We start from the raw sequence: 23,137 nt of genomic DNA, 5'->3' as shown, positions 1-23,137 counted from the left end.
ATCTAACCAGACATTTCTCAAAAAAACAAAGAAATACAATGGTCAATAGTTATATAAAAAAAGTGTTCAGCATCTAGAGCCATTGGAAAAATGCAAATCAAAATTACACTTATATTCCATCTCACTCCACTTAGGATGGGAACAATCAAGAACACAAATAATAAATGCTGGCAAGAATTCAGGGGAAAAGGTACACATATATTTTTGATACAAATACAGATTTTGATTAAATTAATAAAACCACTATGGAAATAATTATCAAGAATTCTCAGAAATCTATAAATGGAACCATCATATGATCCAGTTACACCACTAAGTATTTTTCCAAAATAATTAAAGTGAGCATGCTATAATGATACAAGCATATCCATGTTTAAAGTGGCACAATTCACAGTACTCAGATTTGGAAAAAAACCTAGGTGTCCATCAATAGGTAAATTTATTAAATTGTGGTATATGTATACAATGCAGTTTTACTCAACCACAATGAACAAAATTATATCATTTGCATAAAAATCGATTGATTTTGGGAATTTCATGTTTAGTGACTAAAACCAGACTCAGTCAGGTGTTATGTGTTTTCTTTCATATGTGGGAACTAGAGAGACATAAATGCTTAAAAAGTGGGATCTCATGAAAATAGAAAGAAGGCCAGTAGAGTACAAAAAGTGAATCTAGCAGAGGGAAGAAGAAAGGGAAACTGAGCATATCAGTGAATGAAATTTATTAAATCATGTTATGTGCATGTGTGAATACATCACAATGAATTTCACTATTCTATGTAATTATAAATCACCAGTTAAAAAAGAGTTACTCTCATTAGTTAATCAAACAATTAATAAAATATATTAGAATATTAGCATAATATATTATATTGTAGATATCATATATAATAGCACATATTTTTTAAAATCAAGATACAAATGTAATCTTCATAAAACAGTATTAAGTTTATGAGTATGTCAGGAAAGTAATTTTTAATATGATTTAGGTTTTTCTGTATCTTTAATTTTGGGACCCAGAAAATCATTGCAAATTTGACAAATTAAGAAATATTAATGCAAAAATTATGTGGAATTATGTGGGAAATACCATAAATCTCAAAGTGACAGAGAATGAAGGAGTTGCCACTCAGGAGTGAATGTGGAATTGCCATAAGATGGACCATGATATTACTCTCTGTTTCAGATCATGTTTTATAATAAAACCAAAATGTAAACAAACAAATGTTAGCATTGAAGTGCACTTGTGTAATTTTACTCAACTTTAATTCTCCCTTTCCTCAAAATCTCCGAACCCTGATTAAAAGGAAAAATATTTGCTGAAGCCAATGGAAATAGAGACACAACGTAGCATAACTTATGGAATATAGCTAAAGCAATAGTAAGAGGGAAATGCATAGAAATAATTGTCTACATTTAAAAAAGTAGATAGATCCCAAACAACTTTTCGCTGAATCTCAAGGAGCTGGAAAAAGAACAAACCATATCCAAAATTAACAGAAAGAAAGAAATAATATAAACAGAAATGAGGAAATGGTTCCTTGACAAGATAAACAAAAGTGATAAATGTCATCTAAATCAAGAAAGGGAACACTCAAATAAAATCACACGAGAGGGAACACTCAATATCAAACATTACAGCTGACACCACAGAAACACAAAGAACCATTATAGATTCTAGTGAATAGCTATAAGTCAACAAGTTTGGAAATCTAGAAGAAATGGACAAATTCCTGCATGTGTACACCTTTCCAAGACTGGATTACGGAAAAATACAAAGCCTGGATGGTCCAATTACTTGCAGTGAAAATCAGTAAATACAAAATCTGTTTTCAAAGAGAAGCCAAGACCAGAAAATTGCACTCCTCATTTCAACCAAATATTAAAAACAAAAACAAAACCAATTCTTCTTAAATTATCCCAAAACAAAAGAAGAGGAGGAGGATTAGGAGGAGGAGGAAGGGGAGGAAGAAATTCTTCTAAACACATTCTATGAATCCTTCATGACCCTCATAGCACAATGAGATAAAGATACAACAGAAAAGAGAAAAAAAAAAAAATGGCCAATAATGGCCTAGATGAACTTAGATGCAAAATTCCTCAGTTAAGTGCTAGTATACTGAATACTAAATAAGCCAATAGCTAACAATATACTGAATGGAGGAAAGCTGAAAGGTTTCTCCAAAACATGAATGCCTAGTTTCACTCAACATAGTGCTGTCTTAGCCAGAGCAATAAGGCAAGAGAAAGGAATGAATTGTATGCATATTGGAAAAGAAGTGTGACTGTCACTGTAGATGACAGAATTTTATATTTGGACAACTTCAATGGACTCCATGAAAGATCTATTAGAATTAATAAACAAACCCATAAAAATTGTAGGATACAATACTAACATGCAAAATCAATAGAACACAGAAAGGGATTCCTTGCATATTACTGGTGAGAATGATTGAAATCATTATGGAGAACAACAAGGATGTTTTTCAAAAAATGAAAAATAAAACTCCCATATGATCCAGCCATCCCATTATTGGTTATATATTCCAAAAGAAATGTTATCAATATGTTGAAGAGACAGCTACACTCCCATATTTGTTGCAGCACTATTCATTGTAGCCAAGAAATGGAACCTAAGTATGCATCCAATGGTGAATGGGTAAAAAATTGATGTCCATATATACAATGGAATATTCTTTATGTATAAAAAGTATGAAATCTTGTCATTTGTGACAACATAGATCAAACTGGAGATCATTCTGTTAAAAGAAATAAAACAGGTATAGAGAAACAAGTACCACAGGTCTTCTCATATGAAGAATCTTAAACAGTTAATGTCATGGATATTGAGAGCAGAATGGTGGTTACCAGAGAATGCGGAGAGTGAAGGAGAGGGAGATGGGGAAAATGCTGATCAGTTGGTACTGACTTAGAGTTAGAGGTGACCAAATATTTCTGGTGTGCTATTGTACAATAGGGTGACTTGAGATAGCAATATAATTCACTCCACATTTCAAAAAACGAGAGGACAGGATTTTGAAAGTTTTCACCATCAAGAAATGATACATGTCTGAGGAGATAATTAAGTTGAAATTCATTTGAACATTGCAAAATATATACATGTATTGAAACATCAACATTTACCTCATTAATATGTACATATATATTTATCATTTCTAGTTTTATATGTTCAAAAATAAATTTAATTTTAAAAGTTTTCATAATCCTTTTTCCCATCAACATAAACATGCAATATGAAACTGTTACAAGATCATATCAACAAACTTCAGAGCACCATTGAAATTCTCTTTTATGCTGACTAAAGTAAATACTACTGATTTATTAGAAGTAGTTTTAATAAGATTCCTAGGAAAGAAGAAAATTATCTACCTCAAATATTTCTCTAGATAGTTCCATTTTATTTAAGTACTTGCTAAAACTCTTTCTGAATAATTATCCTTTTGGAAACCACGATCTTACTCAAGCAGTTTCAAAATGAGATGTTACTTTTCAGAGTTACAAGAATATTCCAAAGGACTTGATTTGCACTGTATGCCTTTGTGCCAAACTATCTATAAATGATTGTTAATTATACTAAATTATAATCAATTAAAAATACACTAAGAAAGGGAAATGAAAACTACTAAGAAAGAAAAAAAAAGACCACAAAAATTATGGGATGATAGCAATTTTGAAGCACATCAGCATTTAATATAATATGAAAGTTAAAATGCGAATCTTAAAATATGGTATTACAATGTATTATATGTAGGAATTTATTTTTTGAAAGACATTTTAATGGAATCTACCTACTAGCAATATAATATGCCACATATTCTAGCCAAATATTCAATTGTAATTTTTCTAGTAATCAATAGTTATAGCACAGATAAGAAAGCAATAAATGAAATTAATTTTATTAATATATTTCATGTTACCCATCAGATCCCAAATATTGTCATTTAAACATGCACTCAATGGTACAAAACATAGCAATGATTTATTTTACTTTCTATATTTTACACTAAGGGTTTGAAATATGATGTATAGTTTTCATTCATTACATTTCAATTGGGACTGGCTATATGTCAGGTGCTGCAGTCTATCTGTGGCTGGCCAATTGCTAAACCACTGGTCATTGTAGATATAATCAGTTTCATGATTACAGCACGTTTTATTAAACAGAGATTGTCTGGGATTATGATGGAAATAAAATAAACCTTAATGATAGTTTCAAATAAATGGTGCAGAAAGTAGAGTCAACTAATCTAACCATGAGTTCTAGGGAATATTCTTAGAATGACATTCTCCCTCTGTGTGTGTGGGGGTGTAGGGGGTCTTTTCATTGATTTAGGGATTTCAATATTTACATTCATTTGTGTAAAAATTTGTATTACAAGTATTATTAATGATAATTTATACTTGTAAATCTAATTGACTTTCTAATACAAATTAGTTTTGCCAAATCAAACATGAAGACACTGGGAAAGCAAGTAATATGTGAGCAAAAACTGTCAAATTCTTTAAGATGATTTCACTCAAAATGTACAGAAAAAGTCAGCTCTAGTAAGACAAAGTGTTCCCTTAGTGCCAGTCTGAAATATTGTGACCAAATTAATATAATGTTCATGATGTTTTAAATAAGAGCGTTTTCATATTATTTTTTTGAGTGTGTGTGTGTATGTGTTTAAGCTATAAAAATAGATTTCAAAAATCAGTCTTGAAAGCAAGGATAAAATGGGGGCTTGGCAATGACAATGTTAAGGTGATTATTATAGACCACCAAACTGAATAATGTTAGAAAAATAAGTTTCTAAGGTATCTGTTAAAGTGTGCTTTTCTCAGTGACTTAGATAATTGCCAAAGTTCATGTTGTTTTCCTGTTCTCTGTGAAGGCAAGAGATTAAATAGGTGACTTGTCTCCCTTATTACAATTCTCTCAGAAAATGACTCTTTAGCATGTGACAATAAATAAAATTTTATTTTTTATGTTATCACTCAAATTATGACTTAGTCTCTGAATTTCAGAAACAGGATACATGAATTTACTTTCTGAGGTTTTATTCACAATGTCTTCAGATTTGGGAAGTGGGCTTGCTAAAAACCTATCAGTTAATACTTCTCTCTGGTTAGAAAACTCCTTTCTTTCCCCAATGGGAAGATGAATGACAAAGAAAAGGGAATAAATAAAGAGAATTAGGAAAAGAGAAAAGAGGAAAGGAAAAGAGAGAGAGAGAAGAAGTAGGGTCAAAACAAATTTTGAATGGTGTGCCCCTGCAGGCAGAGAGCTAAGTGAATCTTGGCTTCCCTGATTCCTGCAACCATCAAAATCTCACCAGTTCTGACAGGATGGCTGACCTCTTATAATGAGGATATTCCAGAAACAGATACTACAGGAAGGGTTTTATGACTTCAGACTGTGAGTAAAAGGAATGCTACTGTCAGTTTTCTCTTCAGCACTATTTCTACCTCTTGTTCAATAGCTTGTTACCTTAGTCATTAATCTCTCATGTGTAACATAGCAATTTGCCTGGAGAAAAATACAAGGCTATACTAGATCATTGAATTTCTATCATCTATTATGTATGTAATATTTTCAAATAATTTTAGAAGGCTAGTTAAATATGACCTCCCTTTACTGAACCAGCAGTGAGTACTTGTCATGAACTTTCCCTTATGATGAAGAGTTTCCACAGCATCTCTTTAATAGCCTCCATTCTTTTTCCTGCTCTAATTAACTTTACTCATACATTGAAATAAAATTATAGTTGGCAGAAACTGATGAAGGAAAAGAGGCAAAACATAAAGGAAGTGAGACATCATGGCATTTTAAAACATTTGCTATCCTGAATTAAAATCACAGAAAAAAAACTGTGTACAATCTAAATCTAAAAAACAATTATTGTGTAGTGACTGTTATGTTTTCTATATGAGATCTCCCCCAAAAGCTCATGTGTAAGATGACCCAAAAGAATGTTCAGAGGTAAAATGATTAGATAATGAGAATGTGTAATCTGATCAGTGATTAATCCACTGATCTGGATGAACTGAGTAGTGACTAGGCAATAGAGTGTGGCTGGAGGAAGTAGGTAACTAACTGGGTATGTGTGTTTGGGGTTTATATTTTGTCCCTGGGGAGCAGAGATCTCTCTGTGTTTCCAAGTCGTCATGTCCTGAGTTTCTTTCCTCTACCATACCCTTCTGCCATGATGCGTATGCCTCACCTCCGGTCCAGAGCTATGGAGTTGGGTGACCATGGACTGTACCTATGAAACCTTCAGTCAAAATAAACTTTTCCTTTTATGTCTTGTCAGTCTTTTGGTCACAGCAACAGAAAGCTGACTAAGAGACGAAACATCCCTCTAACTACTTTCAAGGTCATGATGTAAAATACTATAAGCACCTGAAAATCCCTCCTAATCACAAACTGATCCTTTCCTTCTGAAGGCAATCACTACCCTCAATTTAAAGGTAATCACTTCCTTATTTTCTTTGTAGAGTTACTACTTAATATATATCTAAATGGAATAGCTAAGATTTTTTCTGTTTCTGAACATTGCTTGAATGGAATAACACTTTCCATATCAGTTAGGGTATAAAATCTCTTTGTTTAATATACTTGTGACATTAACTCAAATTACAATGTATAGCTGTAGTTCCATTTTCTTATGATTATAGTACAGTATTTCAGAATATGAATACAGCATAATTTATATAACCATTTTCATTTTGATGTGCATTTGGATAGTTTCCAGTGTAGAGCTTTTATGATAAAAGCTACAAATATCCATGTCTCTGAGTTCTCACATTCCTCTTGTACACATATCTAGAAGAAGAATTGTTGGGGTTTTAATATAATCAAATTACTAGACATCAAACTGCTTTTTGAAAATGATTGCATGGATTTACATTCCCTCAGAGCAATAGTATGAGTTTCTCCACATTTACACAAAGATCTGAATTTAATTCTATCCTTCCTTTTGGGTAAAACTCATGGGAATTTTAATCTTCCTTTCCATAATGAGAAATGACATTGAACAATTTTCCTATAATTTATAACATTTAAATTTCTTCTCTATCTTGATTTCTTATTGTCTTTTTAAAAACGATTTTATTGATTCATAATTCTTCAGATTTTCTGGATATATGTTTTAGTAAGATCAGGATTTAACTTTTTTAACCAAATTTTTATACCAAAACTTAATTTCAACCTATTTTATAAGTACTTTTCCGTGTTTTGTTTAAAATATGGATAGGCCCTGAAGTCATAAATACTACATGACTACATTAACCTCTAGATCATTTTAGATCATTTGCTTTTTGTATTTTATTCTACATCTATATGATTCACATTTGTCCCATGTGAACTGGGATTCCTTTTTTCATTTTTTTAAAAGTAAGGATACATAACTGCTTCATTATCATTTAGTAAAAATATTGTGCTGTCACAATTCCCCGTGGTCCTTCCATTGTCTTAAATCAGATGAGGACAAATGTATGAACCTTTTAGGATATATAAATTCAATTCCATTGGCCAGCTTGTCTGCCTATAAACACTAATATACTATCCTACATACTGTATCTTTACATTAAGATAGTGAATCGGTAGAGCAAGTCTTGTCACACTGTTTTCCTGTATGGAATTTTGGTTAATCTCATCCTTCAATATTCATAAATAAATTAAATAAATTTAATAAGGGTTAATATTCTTATTATAATTTGGAAGTGTATATCTATTTGGGTGACAGCTTACAAAGGCATCTTACCATTTGGAATACATATAACATTTCCTTAATTCATATATTTTTATATTTCTCTAAATATTATTTTATAGTTTTTCCAAGTAGGTGACTTGTTACATGCTTTTGATTTATTTCTAGTTATTTATATTTTGCTAATACTCTAAGGGTGTTTGTTATAGTTTAAATATGAGGTGTCCCTCCAAACTCCCATGTTGATACAGGAATATTCAGGAGTGAATGATTCCATTTAAGAGGTGTAAGCTAATCAGTGCATCCTGGATGAATGGACTAATTGAGTGATGACTGTAGGCATCTGGAACATGGCTGGTAGAGGTGGGTCACTCCCAGGGACTGTTCTTCCATGGGACCCCATTCTCCATCTCTCTCTGCTTCTTGGCTTCCTTCAATAGAGCAGCATTCCTTCATCAGGCCTTTCTTCCATGATGCTCTACCTCACCATGGGCTCAGAGCAATGGACTTGGCTAATCACAGACTAAACCTCTGTAATCATTAGCCAAAATAAACCTTCCCATTTATAAGTTGATCTTGTCAGGTTTTTTGGTCATAGTGACACAAAGCTTACTTATATACTAATTGGTACAAGAGTGAGGTTATTGATGTCACTAACCTGACCATTTAGTTTAGAATTATTTGGAACTAGTTCATGAAAGGAATTTGGAAAAATTTGGAGATGCAGGATGGAGAAACCTTAGAATTTTGTGAGCAGAGCTTAATGGATGATTCTAGTGTGAGTTCAGATGATCATAATGATGATAGGAATGTTGATTATGCTCAAGAGGCTTCAGAAGTAAATGAGCACACTCTGGGTAATTGGATTAGAAGTTATTCATGTTCTATGGGCTACACTTTTCCCCATGAACTGAGGCTTTATGTGAGGCTTAAGTTGAAGGTAATGAAGCAATTAATGTGACAGAGAAAATTTCAAGGGAACATAGCATTCAGAAGGTATACTGTGAGAATTGAGAGCAGAAAGCAGAGCTGAAGGATTAAAAAAAAAAAAAAAAAAAAAAAAAACACGAACTTTTTATTTGGCCAGAAAAATATTGTAAAACTGGGGACAAGGAAGATGTGGTTGTTGAACAGATTATAGGCTCTAAAGAAATGCTAAGAACTTTGCACATAAGCAATGTAAAAGATGGATTGAAGACATTTCAGGAAATTTCAAACCATACCCATTACAGGCTCAAGAGTGTAGAAAGAAAAAGAATATTGCCCAGGGTGGCCTAAGAATTTGTTTTACTCTGCTCAGCCACAGGGACACTCAGAAGCTACTGCAGTCCTGATTCCAGGGGCCCAGGTTAGGGACAAACTGGTATAAGAGCATGACATCATCCATATGGTACTAGTTTTTTAGGAATGCAAAATGATGGAATTAAGGAATACTGAAAGTTTCCACTGAAATTTCAATAAAGGGCCTATGAGACCAGGTAAAGTATAGTAGGTTCAGATTTTCTCTGGGCTGCCCCTGAAAGGATGATGCATGAATTCAAGAAGGTGAAGCAGAAGGTGGAATGGAAACCTCCAGAATTAAATGATATCAGTAACACAAAATGTCTTCTGAGAAAAGCTGTTGACTGAAGGGAAAGCCAGTCTAAAAGAGATCTCACGTCCATTGCAATCAACAAGGCTAAAGGGGTAGAGTTGCCAAAGCCCTTTGGAGATTTCCAAGGGACACATCTTACAATGATGTGTCCCAGATGCTGGAGGTGGAGCTACAAAAAACGTTTGCCTGACTGAGTTTAGGTCTACTTTTGACCCATACATTCTTTGTATGCCCCTATTTCACCCTTTTACTTTGTACTATTGTATATTGAGTATATGTAATGTACTTTAGATTTTTATAGGGACTCACAGCCAAGAGTTGCCTTGATCTAGAGGAGTCTTTGGATTTGGACACCTGGGCAATGGCAGAACGGTTAAGATTATGAGACATTTGAGTATAGGCAAATGCATTTTTCATTGTATGGTGAACATGAGCTTCTGAGAATCAGGGATAGAATGTTACTGTTTGAATATGTGATGTCCCCCAACAGCTCCTGGGTTAATGCAGGAATGTGCAGAGGTAGATTGGATTAATAGAACTTTAACCTTATCAGTCCATCCTAGTTGAACAGACTAACTGGGCAGTAACTGTAGGTAGCTGGGTCATGGCTAGAAGAGGTGAATCACTGAAGGCATGCTCTAGAATGGCCGTTCCTACATATGCCTACTCCTGACTGCTAGGAAGGGAGCAGTGCTCCTCCACCACACCCTCTACCATGATGTTCTGCCCTAGTTTGGGTCCAGAGTAATGAACTTGGCTGACCACAAACTAAACTTCTGGAAACACGATTCAAAATAAAATTTTCTTTATTTAAGTTCTTGCCAGGTAGTTTGGTCACATCAATGCAAAACCAACTAACACAATGTTTTTAACATTTAATTTTCAATGGATATTGCAATAGACTTATAGAATTTATGTCTGCTTACTCTTATCCACTACCTTGTAAAAAGTACTATTAATTTGAAAAATATTAGGAATATTCCTTTTGATTTTGTACAAATATCTGTGTTTTTATTCCTTTGACTTACCTCACTAAGACTCCTGGTATCATATCAAATAAATAAAAATAAAATATCATCAGAGTACTGATATTCCTGCTCTGTAAATGCAGGCTGAGAACTTCAAGTTTGCATTAGCACCATTCGCATGTTGTTTCATCTCTCTAATTCACTTGAAAATTCAAGTGAGAAAGGAAATATGTATCTGATCCCAGGTTGAGATTCTGCAGAAAATGTGTATGAACAAAGTAGTCTAGCAAAGGTGTACTTTGGGTGGACACCTATTAAATGCTGGCATTTACAATAAAGTAAGTGTTCTAATTCTGCAGAACATTCACTGATCTTAAGACAGGAAACATGCAGAGGAAGGCTTGATGGTGATGAACAGTTTTACATTGGTTCTAAAATGAGAAATTTTGAAGTGTACTGCCTAAGAACTAGAATACTTCTGAATAGTTTGTTTAATATACAACCTTTTGAATTCAAATAGGAGTTGAAGTCCAGTTCCTTATGAATGATTAAGAAATGGAATCAATAGGGATTTTAGAATTCAAACTCCATTATCAAAAGTAAAGAATAATATTGCTTCTGGCTGAAAAAGTGTAGCTTACTGTATTTCAGTATTTCCACTAAAAAAAAAAAAAAAAAAACCAAAACAAACAAACAAAAAATAAAAAAACTAGAAACACAATAACACATTTAAAATAAAAGAGACCAAATCTTTACTTGATGTCAGGAGAGAAAATATATGGCACTAGTATTAGACGCCAACAATTCAGAATAGTATATCCTGGAAAGATGAACCAATGTTTGGCTAAATTTTTATTTTTCATGGAATTCATAAATTATTCTTACAATATAATGGATACAGATTCCAGGCAAATAGCATTGCTGGAGGACCACAGATACAGGTAAAAGGCAGGAAAACTGAAGGACTCAAAAGACAAAAAGGCTACTTGAAGTTGGGTTCTTCAAAGGAAGGTAGGGATAGAGAACAGAACTGATGCTGTTCTGGTTGCTATTTCTGCATAAAAATATCCTCAAAATTAAACACCATCAAATAGTAAACCATTTTATTTTGCTTGTAATGTTATGTGACTGTGGTTCAAGAAAGCTTTAGCTGGGCAGCAACTCCCTGGACTATTTCCTATGGCTCCCATTGGATGCCAACGAGGCTAAAGTTATCTGCTATTTGGACTAGATGAGGCATTTAATATGCCTAATTCTCATGGTTGTTAATTCTTACTATTGTGTAGGTGACCAAAAATTCTATACAAGTTCTCTCCAGCATAGCAGTCTCAGGATAGCCAGATTTTTAAATATATATTACACATGCTTCCCATGTGAAACGAACAGAGGTTCTCTAATATTTCATAAATGTTAGCAAGTACCTGAAAGGTAGGCAGATTATAAAATGTTCCTCCTGGAAAAAAAAAATTCCTTAAGACTTCTAAGCCTCTAATATCTTCTCCTAAATCCTGTTCTCAAACTGTTTTTGCTAGTCTTGTAAACACACCAATATTAATGATAGAAATAATAGAAGAAATAATAATAGCTAAAAGCAATAGGACATAGTGCCTATTAATTAATCTATTAATGCCTATAATTCTCACCACAATCTTATTAGGTAGTTATGATCATTATCAATCACAATGATAACATTGATATCTGAATCACTGAGAGGGTGATTAACTTTCCCAGAATTTCATAGCTAGCAAGTTGCAAATTTGGGTTCTAGACTCCATGTTCCTTAACATTATGCTCTACTGATACACATTTTTGGACTCATTAATATGAGTTGAAATCCAGCTGCTTAAAGGCATTAATGAGTAGATGGGCTGGATATTATTTTTCCAGTTTTTCAAATAGCCTGAAGAACAACTATTTTGTTGATTTTTAGAGGTCATACAGCAAATCAAGAATGGAGTTAGAACTGAATCCAGATTTGCAGACAAGGTCTAGAACCCTCTCAAAGAACCATATTACAAGTGTAGAAAATTATTTCAAATTACTATAAAACTTCAGGGAAATTTTGAAGCTCTCTTAGAAGACTTACTCTTGGGGATGTACTCATAACCTGTTCTGACCTAGCTCCTACATATACCTCTTCCCACAAAGCTATTTGGATCACAAAAGCAAACCAGCTATCTGCTTATTTATCTCCCTATGTTCATCTCAAATTGATTTTCTCTTCTTGCAGTGAAAGAATAATAAAATGACTTCTCTTGCTGAGACTTAAATAATAATTTCTGATAGTTTCAAGGCAGGTTAGCTGATTTTGTGGGACAGTGGTGGAAGCTGAGGTACTGCCCTTTTGGCCTTGTTCATGCAGTTACAATAATATTCAACTGGAGACTCTGGTATGCCTTGGCTGCTCTCCTCTTGAGATCTCCCAGGTAGTAGTGGTAGGCTTGAACTACCTTTTCCATGCTGAGGTAAATATTACCTTTTCATAACAGCAGTGAGAGGAGTCCTGTGTGTGCAGTTAATGACTTCATACATTTTCTCTGGGTATGGAAGAACATTGTTCAGAATGATGCTCTTGGTGCATGTAGCATGATGGATAGTTTTATGCACAGATCTTTATGGGTCTACAAAGTTATATAAATAAATAATCAATTATCTGCCAAGACTCCCTTGGTAATCATTAAATGTGGTCCTTTGGGACTTTGCAAAAGCCCCCACAATTATATAAGAAGCTATTTATTTAGAAATAATTCAGGCAAAGAGAAAAGTAACCGTAATTTACTTTTTGATTTTTTCTTCCTTTTCCTCTTTCCCCCTCCCTCCTTTTCTTATTTTCCATAATTTGATACTATTGAAAATGATGCATGAAAGTAAAACATATCTTTTGAACATGAGACAAGGAAGTGAAGATAAATTTGCTAATCAAAAAAAAATTATAATAAATAGGAAATGGGACTAAAGGAACATATTTAACTATTGAAAGTCTTAAATTAAAATAGAAACAAGGAAGTTCACTTTGTAGACTTAATTTTATGGTTTTTACACAACCTATAGTTTAAATTAATTTTCTGGAATGTTGCTCATTAACATTTTTAGTGTTTGTCATATTTTAAAATAATATTGTTATGTACCATTAGATAAAATTAATAGCACATTAAAATGGTCTCACCTTAAATCAGGGATAGTTTGCTGTAACTAGAATTTTCAATTCTCTAATGACTTTTTTCTGGTATGAAAAGAAAAAAAGTTTCTGTATTAAGATGATGTACGAGGGCAAAAGGAAATTTATGATCTAAACTTGCTGCAAATCATTTGTATTGATCTGTTTTGTTTCCATTCTGCTGAAGCTAATGGAAATCATTTGTCACCTGACTTGTCCCAGCTGATTTGGGAAAAAACACTGGACCATTTATCAGACTAGCTGAAGGTCTGGTACAAGTGTGCTTATGTCTGCAATCCCCAAGATACATTCAATTTCTAGGGAAGTAGCGAGTATTAGGCTGTATTGCTCATAGCCTTAAACAAATAATAAAATATTGATATGGATGTATTACATTGTAATAAAGCAGTATGTAGGATACTTATAGTAGCCAGTAGAATATCCTATTTACAAATAATATTTTAATAATTTTTGTTTCAAGAGCTAACATTAAAATATACTTATGTGATATTGCCTGTGATAATACTATATACTGGAAATAAAAGTTAAAGCACCATTACAAGGCATTAAAATAAATAAAGCTTATTTTCTGACATATGTTATTTTGAGTTTGACTTTTTCCTTTGAAGAATATTTTCAGAGACTCAAACCTTTAGTTCTTTATATCTTGTAAGTAAGGATTTATCTTAAATTTACTTATATAGTAAGGGAACTTAAGAGAAAGAGAGTGGATTTCATCAAAATAGAGGAAATATCAGTGGAGTAGAGGAAGGGAATTGAGGATGGGAAAGGAGGAAAGCAATGGAATGAATCTGCCAGAACTTTCATATGTGCTTACATGGATGAAGCAAGGTGGTGCGTCCCAGCATAGCTGTATCCACAGGACACTAGTTAAAAAAAAGTGTCAATGGACTATAGAGGGATTGGTGGAGTGAAGAGAGGTGAGCTGGGGTGCCAGCAGAGGGAGTGCTGGGGACTTAACTGAAGCAGGTTCTGCTCCATGGTTTTATGATTATGTCAAGATGCATCCTGGTATTGTATATAACCAGAATGATTTTTTAAAGGCATATATTTCTACTTATTTTCACACAAGTTAGAACAAAATCAGTCTTGAGAAGCTAAGTCAATTATATTTGTATAATTTTCAAATTCTCCTGAGTTTTTCCCCTCATGTTTTGGTGTTTCTCTGTACTCTAAAATTACAAAGAACTAAAGAATATCAGTGATATATACAAAGGTTATTGTTCAACTATGCCAAATAAAATATAAAAATTCACCCTTACTGTTTGATGTCATTTTGGATACTAGCATCCTATTTCTCATCACTGTAGTACAGCTTGTAGACACAGATTAAAATTACAAGTATTTCAATCACTCATTCATTCATTCACTCTTTCAACAAACTGACTTAACACTTGCTAGCAGGTGAGTGTACTGAGGAGGATGAGCCTGTCCTGGGAAATCAGTGTGCTGCAAGAGAGTCATGTATAGGAAAACCCCATAAGAGAATATATGATCTAATACAGTTACAGAGTCCTTTGAACACAGAGGAAAGTAAGCAAATAACTGTTTATAAAATTCTGTAAAATCTTCACTGATGAGAAAAAAGGAGAAACAGAAGAAAGGCAACAAAGCTCAACAGAGACATAGAAAGTCATGAGGCATTCAGATCAACATAAAAAATTCAACGCGAGTGAAGAGGTCTTCTATGGTGAGGTGGTAGAGATTATTTTTTAAAAACCACACTAAAAAAATCTCATGTGTTTGATTAGGGAAAATGGAGTCAGTATGGGTGGAAGAGAAAAATATCTCTTAAAAATAGATCATGACTATTTACTTTTTTTTTTTTTACTTTTTACAGACTGCTTTTTGATTCATTGTACATGAATGGGGTACATCCTTTCCTTTCTATGGTTGCACATGAGGTAGATTCATACCATTCGTGTAATCACACATGTACATAGGGTAATAATGTCTGTCTAATTCCAGAAAAAAAGGTAGAGATAATTTTAAAAGGCAAAAAAAAAAAAAAAAATAGATCATGTACTTAAGTCATCAACTAATAATTTATAAAATAGAGAAAAATAGAAAATGAACATCAGTCCACTCTATTACAAATATATTATAACCTAGAAATACTCTGTGCCAACATTTCAGGCATATTGCAGAATGTGTTTCTAATGTGATTTTAACGCATTAGTCTTTTGTTCTTGCAATATGGAATCACAATGTATCTGCTCTGTGTAATCTTTGTTTTAAATTGATGATAAAGTTCTGTGTTTAGAGACAAGTAAAGATGCCCTTAATACTGTTTAATATTAAATTTGAAAATTGGATTTCACATGAAAAATATGAGATGTTTAAGGGCTCTAATAACAGGGAAGACTATAAAACATATAATAAAGTCTTAGCAGATAAGTTAGGGTAATTACAGTATAGAGGTAAATCAATGATTCAGAACAAAGAACAAATGGACACAGATACAAATATGTCATTAAATGATGGGGAAGTTTTTTTTTTTTTAAATGTTAATGGGATGACTGCACCAACAAGGAAAAAAGTGAAGCCTATACTTACCATGCTTCTTGCAAAAATAATCTTCATATGGATCTTTTTAAAAATATTTATTTTTTAAATTTTTACAGTCTGCATTTTGATTCATTGTACACAAATGATGGGGTACATCATTTCATTTCTATGGTTCTGCACTTTTATACCAAAATGGAAAAAAATCTCTATATGTTCTTAGAATAGCACTTGGGAACTTTTCTATGTGATATAATGATCTTACATAGAAATAGCTTCCAAGTATGATATGAAACTGAAAAATCAGAAAATAATAAAGTGATTAGTTTGCTGATATATTTTAAATACATGTTTTCTCTGAGAATACATTGCAGTAACATGAATGAATCAAAATACAGTCTTAAAAGTGAGTGTAATGCAAACTCTGGACATGTAAATAATCTCTTCAAAATAATGTAATTTATATTTTTCACATATATAAATTATATTTCTAATAATTTTTTTTTCATTTGAACACACTCCTAGCCACCAGGAAGTAAAGATGTAAGAAGGATGACTGTGAAAATTATTTACCCAAAGTGATCAATCTCAAAATTCTACTTTCAGGGAGTAAATAGATGGTATGATGCCAGGAAATACAAGAAGACCCAAAAAATCTTTTTCAAGAACTCATGTGTGAGAATGTGTTTATTTAGGATTGCTGAAAAGTTGCCAGCTGTGTTATTTAGAGTTATTGGCTGCTTAATGATTATTAAAATTGCCCTTAACTGATTTAATTTTCTGATTTGCTTTATTATTGCCCCAAATATCCAGACTCATTATTTAATACCACATTTAAAATACTTCTAAACTTTCCAAAATCCCAGAGGAATTTCAGTGTTAATAGATGAAATTGGGGTCTGGAGGGCTTCGATGGAATAACTTTGTCTCGTTAGTAGCCTCTCCTTTTTGCTTCTGGTGTAAATTCCTTATAATATTTTCATGCAGTCTTAGCTCTATACACCATATCAGAAAATAGACAATGGAACTAATTTAATTTGAGGAAAGTGTTATGGTCTGATGACCTCAGTGTGTTTTATATTTAATTTTTCATTAGATTATTTTATATGAAAAACAGGAAAATAATTTAAAAACCATTGAAAGAATTTAAATTTATTTTATATTAACTATGTTAAAACTTCATCTATAGGAAAAAACTAATGTGTGAACTTTTTACTGTTTAATATTTTCCCCTTTTTAAAACTTATAATGTATATTTATTTACTGTATGCACTAAGGAAATGTCTTTGTATTGCCACGCGTGAACAAAACTACCATTTTCCATTTTATGTATTCACATACAGATTATAGTATTTTATCTTTTGTTGTGAATTAGAATATTTGCCATAATTTTACTCTACATTGAGTGAGACATCATACACATCCTGAAAACATTATTTTTCTTTTAATGTTTTTTCAGTAAGGTAAGAACATTATGGTAGTTTAAAATATTTCTAAACAGAATAATAACTGAGTTATGAAGCTAAGTGACTAAGTCAATATCAGTTGTGGAAAAAGTACCAAGAAGATTATATGCAACTTCCCTACCTGCTGTGTAAAGGGTTCTTACCCTCTACTTTATGAGATTCTAACAGCTTTTTCTTGATGTTTCTCTTTATGGGACTCTAAGATCCTTTTTGCTATATTTTCAAGCTTATAAAAGTTCTTAGTAAAATCTAATATACCTATTAAAATTGCACACATTATAAATACATATTTCCATAAGTTGTCACAAATGTAACCTACATTATCATCAGCACTCAGCTCAAGAAGTAGAATGCTAACAGCATTCTAGAAGCTTCCCTCCTGCCTCCTTCCTGAAACTTCACTCTCCCAAGTATAGCTACCATTCTAATATCTTCAGTCTAAATTAGTTTGTCTGCTTTTGCTCTTCATATAAAAAGGATCATTTATAAGGCCATTTTTGGTCTGAATCCTTCTCCATGTATGTGATATTCAACTGTATGATGGTGTGCAGTTATACATTGTTCCTTATCACTACTGAGTAGCATCCTATTATGAAACTGCCTTCCATTGCACTCATTGTCTTATTTGTATTTATTGCTCTACTTCCTGCATCTACTGATTTCATGACATGTTTTTCTATCCCTCAAATTTTTGCAGTTTAGAATTTCTTACCCTTTTCCTGAAGATCTGTCAACATTACACCCTTCTCCTGAAAAGAGAAATTCTGGTGTTTGTTTCTGGCCACTGGGTTGTAGAATGTAATGATTGAGGTTCCTAGAAATATTGACCCCAAAATATCAGACACATATAGATATTTGTTTCTTAGGAATTGGGTTCCTGGGTGTCCACTGTAAAAAGAAGCAGTTCAGGAGAAAGGCTCTGCCTCTGCAGTGTTCAAGATGTACTAGATAGAGCTTTGTGCCTGGACAGACACAGGGAAGAGCCTTGTTCTGGGAGGAGATGTAAAATTCCAAGGAGAACTTTCATACTTCTTTGTAACTAAATGTAAGTATTCTAATCATACCACTTTTGAGTGGTAATATCCTCAATTATATACAGATTCTCTAATGAGGCTCATTATTTCATTTTGCCATCCACCAATCTTTCTAAACATATTTGACTCTAAATAAATTATTCACTTGTGTAATAACACGATTTTAATGTGACTCTCAATTATATTGTTTAGAATAAACTCATTTTTTAAAAAAAGAAACCAACATTGACTAATTATACAGAAGTGGATAGAACTCTCATAAAAGAGGTATTCTTCATGAAAGATATAGTAGGTAAAATTTACTCAATTTGTGACATTCAGTCTGTATTTCCTAGAAAATATTTGGATATTATTTTTCATCTATCCAGCAAGTTTATGCAAAAGTTTTAGGAAGAATAGTAGAATGAATCAGAAATTACTATCCTATGTACATATATGACTACCTGAACAGTGTGATTCTACATCATGTACAACCAGAAAAATAAGAAATTATAGTTCATTCATATATGATATTTCATAGTGCATTCTATTCTCACTTATAGCTAATTAAAACTAATAAATATTATTGTTTTCTGCAGAGTCCCCATAAGCAATCATCTTTGAGGGTTGTTGAAAAAATATTAAATTCTGCTCATATATTTTTCTATGTGTGTTTTTCACCTAGAATCTTCTGATTTTAATGTCTTTAATGCTAATAATAAAACCGTATTTCGAGAGTTGATTTTGAATTGTATTGTTAATGTCAATTAGCAGGTAACTGTCCATGGATACTAATTATAGCATACTATTTTTTAAGTCATATAACTTATAATTGGGTATCTGAAATCACTTCAATAATTTATACCCTGAAAAAAATGTCACGGACTTCACATTAGATATTGGGTTCTCAGAGCAGTGCACAACATGTTGTGAATGACAGTGTCTTTCATCTTGCTGTTAGCTTTTCCTTTTGATGCTTTTTGAGCATACTTTTTTGGTAATATTTGTTTCATCAGATAAGATTACAAGGGTGTTTTCATAAGCAATTTTCCAAGTTTCAACTAATTGAGTTAAATTAATTAATTTCAATTTTGATACCAACCTAGTTTACTAATGGATTTCTAAATTTCTAGTGTTGTTGAGAATATTTTTCTGGATATGTTGGTTACCTTTTTTAATTACCAAGTAATTGCTCTTTCTGCAATTCTGGGCAATACTATTTTTTGAAGGAAGAAAATATATTCTTAGAACAGCAATCACAAATTCATTAGGCTTTGTATTGTACAGTTGAACTAGAAGGTCAGAAAGACTTCTTGGAGAATCAATTTTAATCTATATAACTTGTTTTATCAATAGTCTGATTTTGACATCATTCTTGGGGCTTTTATTCAACTAAATATTAACTCAATATTTGCATGTTAAATATGAATGTTTATAAATATGAACCTGTTCTTTTTTTTTTAATTTATTTTTATTGTAAACAAATGGGATACTTGTTTCTGTTTGTACATGGAGTAATGGCATACCATTTGTGTAATCATACATTTACATAGGGTAATGGTGTTTGATTCATTTTGTTATTTTTTTCCTTCGCCCCACCCCTCCCACCCGGCTTTTCCCTCTATACAGTCCCTCTGTCCTCCATTCTTGCCCTCCTCCTACCCCCCATTATGTATGTGTCATCATCCGCTTATCAGTGAGATCGTTCATCCTTTTGAATTTTGAGATTGGCTTATCTCCTGTAACATGATATTCTCCAATTTCATCCATTTGCCTGCAAATGCCATAATTTTATTATTATTTATAGCTGAGTAATACTCCATTGTATATATATATATATATATATATATATATATATATATATACCACAGTTTCTTTATCCATTCATCAATTGAAGGACATCTAGATTGGTTCCACAATCTGGCTATGAATTGAACAGCTATGAACATTGATGTGGCTGTATCTCTGTAGTATGCTGATTTTAAGTCCTTTGGGTATATAGGCCAAGGAGTGGGATAGCTGGGTCAAATGGTGGTTCCATTCCAAGTTTTCTAAGGAGTCTCCACACTGCTTTCCAGAGTGGCTGCACTAATTTGCAGCCCCACCAGCAATGTATGAGTGTACCTTTTTCCCCACATCCTCGCCTATTGTTGCTTGTATTCTTGAAAATCGCCATTCTAATTGGGGTGAGATGGAATCTTAGGGTGGTTTTGATTTGCATTTCTCTTATTACTAGAGATGTTGAACATTTTTTCATATATCCATTGATTGCTTGTAGATCTTCTTCTGTGAAGTGTCTGTTCATATCCTTAGCCCATTTGTTGATTGGGTTATTTGTATTCTTGGTGTAGTTTTTTGAATTCTTTATATATTCTGGAAATTAGTGTTCTATCTGAAGTATGAGTGGCAACGACATTCTCCCACTCTGTAGGCTCTCTCTTTGCATTGCTGATAGTTTCCTTTGCTGAGAGAAATCTATTTAGTTTGAATCTATCCCAGTTATTGATTCTTGCTTTTATTTCTTGTGCTATTGAAATCCTGTTAAGGAAGTCTGATCCTAGGCCAACTAGTTGAAGAGTTGGACCTACATTTTCTTCTATAAGATGCAGGATCACTGGTCTTATTTCAAGGTGCTTGAAAGACCATTGTGAGTTGATTTTTGTGCAGGGTGAGAGATATGGGTTTAGTTTCATTCTGTTGCATATGAATTTCCAGTTTTCCCAGCACCATTTGTTGAAGAGGCTATCTTTTCTCCATTGCATATTTTTGGCACCTTTGTCTAGTATGAGAAAATTGTATTTATTTGCATTTCTGTCTGTGTCCTCTATTCTGTATCATTGATCTACCTGTCTATGTTGGTGCCAAAACCATGCCGTTTTTGTTACTATTGCTTTGTAGTATAGTTGAAGATCTGGTATTGGGATACCCCCTGTTTCATTCTTCCTGCTAAGTATTGCTTTAGGTATTCTGGGTTTCTTATTTTTCCAGATGGATTTTCATAATTGCTTGCTCTATTTCTGTAATGTACATCATTGGGATTTTAATTGGAATTGCATTGAATCTGTATAGTACTTTTGGTAGTATGGCCATTTTGACAATATTAATTCTGCCTATTCAAGAACATAACAAATCTTTCCATCTTCTAAGGTCTTCCTAAATTTCTTTCTTCAGTGTTTTGTAGTTTTCATCATAGAGACCTTTTACCTCTTTGGTTAGATTGATTCCCAAGTATTTTATTTTATTTTTTTTTTGAGGCTCTTGCAAATGGAGTAGTTTTCCTCATTTCCCTTTCAGCTGTTTCATTGCTTGTGTATAAAAATGCTTTAGGTATATGCATTTTGATTTTATAGCCTGCTCTTTTGCTGAATTCATTGATGAGGTCTAGAAGTTTTCTGGAGGAGTATTTTGGATCCTCTAAATATAGAATCATGTCATCAGCAAATAGTGACAGCTTAAGTTCCTCTTTTCCTATTCATATCACTTTAATTTCTTTAGTCTGTCTAATTGCTCTGGCTAGAATTTCCAGGACAATGTTGAATAGAAGTGGTGAAAGAGGACATCCCTGTCTTGTTCCTGTTTTTAAAGGGAATGGTTTCAGCTTCTCTCCATTAAGAATGTTGTTGGAGCAGGCTCTTTATGGGGCGACCCAAGATGGCGGACTAGAGGGTGACTGCATTTCCAGTTGCTCCAGAACCCAGGATTCAAGAAGGGGAGGCATTGAGAGACTCGAACTAAAATACAGCCACGGGGTGAGTCTCCCCCACTGGTGAAGCTTGGCCTGGGCGGCAGGCCCAGATAGAGGTGGCTTATCAGCCCAGGGCAGGGCAGCTAGAGTCTTCCCCAGGTAGCCCGGCTCACACCTATGGTGGGCTCCTCCCACACAGCCAGCTTCTCGGAGCAGGCCACCCAGTGAGAGCCTTTCTGCACAGAACCAGCTCCAAGTCCCGGAGCCAGCGGAGAGCTCTGACCCACAGGCAGCCTCTGGGACCAGGGCAGGGCAACCAGAGACTTCTCCAGGGGGCCCTGCCAAACTTCGGCTGCAGGCTCTTTCCACAAGGCAATCCAAGATGGCGAACTAGAGGGTGACTGCATCTCCAGTCGCTCCAGAACCCAGGATTCAAGAAGGGGAGGCATTGAGAGACTCTGACTAAAATGGAGCCACGAGGTGAGTATCCCCCACCGGGAGAAGCTCGGCCTGGGCGGCAGACTGGGATAGGGGCAGCTTAACAGAGCAGGGCAGGGCAGCTAGAGTCTTCGTCAGGTAGCCTGACTCCACTCTGGCTGTGGACTCCTCCCACATGGCCAGTTTCTAGTAGCAGGTCACCCAGTGAGAGCCTTTCTGCACAGAACCAGCTCCAAGTCCACTAGTGGCAAGCTCCCGCCTGCAGACAGCTTCAGGGACCAGGACAGGGCAGCCAGGGACTTCCCCAAGCAGCCCAGCTCCTTCCAGCAGAAGGCACATTTTAAGGCGAGCTTCTCGGAGCAGACCGCCCAGTGAGAGACTTTCTGCACAGAGCCAGCTCCAAGCCCTGGAACCAGTAGTGGGCTACGGTCAGTTTTCTTCAGGAGCACTGCATTATCAATTTCCTCCAAGACTTCTGGCTAATGAAGGCTGGGAGGCGATGTACTGGAAATCTACAGGGACACTACAAGCCAATAGAGGAAATACACAATATCTCAGAGCCCCACTGATCTAACC

Source organism: Sciurus vulgaris, assembly GCF_902686455.1.
Source record: "Sciurus vulgaris genome assembly, chromosome: 4".
Classification (NCBI taxonomy): Eukaryota; Metazoa; Chordata; class Mammalia; order Rodentia; family Sciuridae; genus Sciurus; species Sciurus vulgaris.
The sequence above is the reverse complement of the archived record's forward strand: the minus strand, read 5'-3'. Positions refer to the sequence as shown.